We start from the raw sequence: 5,194 nt of genomic DNA on the forward strand, positions 1-5,194 counted from the left end.
CGGTTGTCAGAAACTAATCCCTTCTTGTGAATTCGAGAAAGTTTCTAGTGACCTCTCAGCTAGCTGGCACTCACAATTAAGTCTAATAGATTTAGTAGAGACCTAGTTGACCTCAGTCCTACGTCTGAACTACAGGATTTATTATTCCAATGCGCAGAGCCTATTGGGAATATAGGAACTACACTACAAACCATAGCTTCCTGAATATTAACACAGATAAGACAGAGGTTATAGAGTTTGGTCAGGGCCGACCCCTGTGGAATGATTCCTGGTGGCCAGCTGGAGCAGGGGAATGCCCCCGCCCGGTACTGAAGGTTAGAAACCTCGGAGTCATCTTTGATGACCAGTTAAATTTGTCTGCACGGGTAAACAGCCTCACCTCTTCTGTTTCTTTCTAATAAAAACCTTAAGGAAGATTTTTCCTTTCATTTCACAGGAACTGCAAAAGACGTTGCCGAACTTGATTACTACATTGCCCTGTTATTGGGCATTGATAAAACCCCGATGAGAAAGTTGCAGTGCTTACAGAATGCCGCAGCAAGGCTTCTTTTAAATATACCTAGAGGTCAATCAACTTCGGCAGGAATCAAAGCACTGCACTGTATGCCTGATCAGCAGCGCATGGAATTCAAGGCCTTATGCCTGGTTCATAAAGCACTCTACGGGGGTGGGTTAGGGACATTCAAAAAATGTTTTCACCCTATGCCCCCACCTGTGCCCTTAGGTCTGGCAATTTAGGTATCCTTCAGATTGATAGGGTCAGGCGGGTAAGATGAGGCGGCAGAATGTTTTCTAACTGTGCGGCAAAGTTATGGAATAAAATGGCAACAGCCATGAGATTCCAATCAAATCTACAGTCCTTCAGAAAGGATCTGAAAACGTGGCAGTTTACTTCGATCTAGCTCATTGGTTATACAGGCCGTACCATTTTTAACATACACCAGCGTACAAGACGCCGTGGCATTCGAGCGCTATACAAATACACATCCTATCCTATCCTATCCTATGACAGTGCATCTCTCTAAGAGGGGAACACATCCCTGAATCAAAGAATGATAATTTGGAATATCTCCGCCCAATATTATAAGACTAATCTGAATGGACGGTCAACAACAGTCCCTCTCAAGAAGGTGTTCAGTGTGCGTGGAAAATGAACCATTAAAAGATGCCATTTTTGAGAAAGTACCTCTTTTACATGACCACCCTAATTTTTCTGTACTGAGTTTTGATCTCTACAAACTGAGGTACTGCTGTCCAGTAACTATTGTAAGGCCTGACTCCTAAAACATGGTAAAATTGACATAGTTAACTTCACGGTTACGTCATAATGTATGGTGCATGGAATACACCAATGCCATGGGAAACTTAAATGTCATATGTTAACTGCAGAAAATGTTGTGCCATCTACTAGACTGAAAAAGGAAACATGGTTTCGGACCTATCTGTGTAGTCCAACTCCTGCAGCTTTTAAACCTGCAAGCAAATCAGTCCAATGAACCCTTTTTGACAGAAAAAACACCTCCTTTTAAGTATTAAATAAGTCACCCTAGGTAGGCATTGAAGCCAACAAGGAAGGGCGCTTTGTACCTAAAAGCAGTACAAGCAAGAATTGAATGTTGGCATGCATCTATCATGGCTATCCGGGTTGGAGCTGCCCTACAAGAATAACTAAAGTTCAGAATAAAATCATATCCCGCTATCTCTGGTGGGGACAAGCTACAGGAATAACTCAAACACTATTTTTCATTTTATTTTAACAACCCCTTTCAGAGGTAAAGTCACATTTTTAATAAATATTTAGGAAAAGCGACTTAAAAAAATAATCACATTAACCTATAAGCAGATGACCCTGCCAGGGATTCCTCTTAATGAGGTATGAAAACTGGATCCAGAGCAGGAACAATGGCTTAGGGTTTTTGCAGTAAGACCTGGGTGTGAGGTATGTGACAGATGAGCTCTAGAAAGAAAGCTGCAACAGGTCCAAGAACTTTATTAAATTAAAAGGGACCAGGGTGGGGCCTGCCCATTCATAGTTGGGTATAAAGGGAGACCCTTTGGAAGAAGAGCCTGTGTTCCATAGGCCCTCTGTAGCAGGCTTGGCACTTTCCCAGTGGGAGTGGAAACCAGTTTGTTGTAGTTGAGGAGGAGACTGCTCATTTCCCTTGACACAACCCTGGTTGACACAGGATCCTTGCCACAACGTTGGATATAGCTCAGAATAGTGCACTGTGGGATAGCTTCTAGATGGGCAAACAGGATGTGCTGCAAAGCTGAAAGTGTTGCCCATGGAAACGTTTTTCTCATTTGTTAGGAAAGTCACTGCCACACACTGGCTAATGAAGCCTACAAAGCGGACACCTCACCCACAGCTCATGAGAACACTCTATATCTGAAGAACAACAATACAGGACTAGGCCTGCTGTTTGAGTCTTGAATAGCTAGACTCCAATAGTCAGTTGGCTGACCCCCTGTGTGGCTATAGTTGCACAAGAAACTGGAAGAGGCCTTTTTCCTGAAGTGTGCAGTTGTCTAGTAGCATTGGAACTAGACTGCCGCTTGCTGGTGGCCTCTACAAGGGTTAGTCCCTAGAGCCTTAGAAATTACCAACAGGAGCTGCTCCAGAAACCCTGAAAAGTTGGAACTACCAAGACCTCCAGAACCGTGTCCAATTTGATGTGACTTCGTTGGATACAGCTTCATGCTTGCCCTGCTGGGGTAAGCCCAAAGGAAGAAATCCTGACCAGGTGGAGGAATGAAAATTATCTGCCCGATGTAAGGACTTTGAGGCTGCAAAATTTGCATTCCTCCCACTTTGATATTTTGAGTGCCAGAAACAACAGCTTAAGTGGAACCTCGTCTAGAAGGTAACCAGATTAGAGAGGACTTCAGCGAATACAGCCTACAACATTGCATCAGCTGAAGGATTTTGACGTCCGATGCCTTTCAAATTCGGACAGCGAGGTCTGCTGATCTTCTTTCCTGGCTCACCGCTGTTCGTTCGTTTCTTAATTTGAGGACAAATAAGTCAGCCAGGAAGCACATTAACCATGGCATTTAAAGACGCCGGCAAAGCACCTGTGGAACAGAAGTAGCTATCCAGGGTATCAGAATCACCCTGACTAGTCGCAATGTAATGTGAAGTCACTTGAAAAAATGTGTGCTGATCTCAGTGGAGGTGCAATAGAAAAAAACCTGAAAGTGAAAGGGCCAGATTGCATGCCTACCAAGACTCTGCGTATTACTACTCGAAAAACACATTGTGGTGAAGGTTCAAAGACTTGGGATCGTTTCCAGATGCATAATCACAAGCGCTTGATTGACCTCCCTAGCCCTTCTAAAATTGTGAAGCAAATTACAGGCATCAGTATAGAGCCTGGGGTAGAAGTGGAAGTTACCATTGCTGATGCATAATGTAATCTTTTAATAAAAGATTATTTTTTGTGACTTCCATTTCCGAGACTACGTCAGAAGGTAGAATCTTGGGGACAAACCCACTTGGTGTATCTGGCCAGGGTACTATGGCAGACAGCCTGAAATCGGGCCTACGGCCTGGTCAACCGTGAACAATAACTTATTGGCGATTTACTTTTTATTGGTGCTTTTTGCCTTAACTCTTTAAAAATTCACATCTCCTGTCCTCCTTATTGGGTTTTTCTAATTTTGGTATCAATTTACTCTTCAATTGTGAGAACAATTTTGTTAGTGCTTAATTTGTTTTTAGTGTACCTAGGGTCGTCACTAATAAGGGTGATAACCAAGGAACCTGGATGTATTTTTAAGTTTAACTGGATCCTGACATTATCCTGTAAGTTTTATGTAAGAACTCTCTCCTACTGCCAAGTCTTAACGGAGGTTGAGTCCACCCTGGTAGTACTATCTTACCAGGGTGGGGAGAGGATGCCAATGAAGAAGCGATTATGTGTGTGAGGCATCCTTTTCCATTAAGGATGGCATGCCTGGTTTGAAGGGTCTTACGCAACCTGTAGTAGTTAGCATTAGAACCCAATCCTGGGTTCACGCTCCACGTTTTTGATCGGCAACCCACTATTGGTGTGGATAATCTATTATATCATATGCCTAGCTCCTGAATCAAATTTATACCAGCACAGGCCTACGAACAAATGAAAAATGTTGTGCACTTGGTGTTCTTCAAAGGTCTACATCCATTCTTAACTCAACCTCACCAACTCCTGAGAGGATGCTTTTTTATACAAATTGGTTTCAAATGGAAGTTGCCTTTGTAGCAAAGGTGCCTCAGTCTCCCTGAGAAAATTCATTTATGTGAGAAAAAGGTTATATAATGTGAACATGAGAACAGACATATTTTAAATCCACCGGACTTTGTGCAACCTTGTTTTAGGAATTTTCCATGTATGTGCTGACATTGTGCATTCTTTTGCTCTCCATGCCCTTGAAAAAGTACTGAATGGTTGCTAGAATAATTACACCTTGTTAATCATGTGTGCTTCTCTGAAATGTAAAGCCACATTTATTTTTCCATTCAATTCACAATTAGTCAAGGTCTGTGATTCTCTCTTACATTACTTACCTTGAAAATGTACTGTGGGTAGCTATTCTTTTTGTATGAATAAATGGAAAGAAATTTCCAATGGAATTGGAGAGGGGAGTGGAGTCTGCACGTACACATATGAAATATAGTATAAATATGAAAGGAGAATTGTTTTCAGTTGTTCATTACCTTCATGCAACAGGCTTTTACTTGTTGGTTTTGCACCCACTTAAGCGTGAATAAACTGCTCTGTTTTACCTCAGACTACCTGTACTCCTTTGGATTTAAGTGGACTCTACGTGGGAAATCCAACAGCATTTGAGTCTGTGGCTGAGGTGACACGACCCAAGACAAAGATAGCGGGTACCCTGCAGAAGAGACAAGTTTGTCGCAGCTGTCATCTAAAGTTCCGAACTGCTGCCCCTTGGCAACAGGATCTCTCTGGCAGAGGTTCCAAACTGGTCAAGCAAAAAGTGGCTGAGTTGCAGAGTACAGAGAGTCGGAATTCTTCAGCAAATATCTGGTGAGAAGTTTTTTTGTAACAGGCGTTGAATTATTGATTAGTGTTTAGTATTGAGAACTTTATTGGTTGGGTTTCAGGTTGGACCTGATAAATAGGCTTGTATTGATTGTATTGGAAAGGTTTCTAATTTAGATGACTTTGACTTTAAGGCACAATGAGCA

The 5,194-nt window shown here is 42.3% G+C and overlaps 1 pseudogene; it reads left to right on the plus strand.

Annotated features, from left to right (window-relative positions):
* Nucleotides 1-3,036: 3,036 nt before the first annotated feature.
* Nucleotides 3,037-3,411, plus strand: LOC144770509 (small ribosomal subunit protein uS10 pseudogene; annotated as a pseudogene).
* Nucleotides 3,412-5,194: the final 1,783 nt, after the last annotated feature.

The sequence above is a fragment of the Lissotriton helveticus genome, chromosome 1_1, assembly GCF_964261635.1.
Source record: "Lissotriton helveticus chromosome 1_1, aLisHel1.1, whole genome shotgun sequence".
NCBI classification, from domain to species: domain Eukaryota; kingdom Metazoa; phylum Chordata; class Amphibia; order Caudata; family Salamandridae; genus Lissotriton; species Lissotriton helveticus.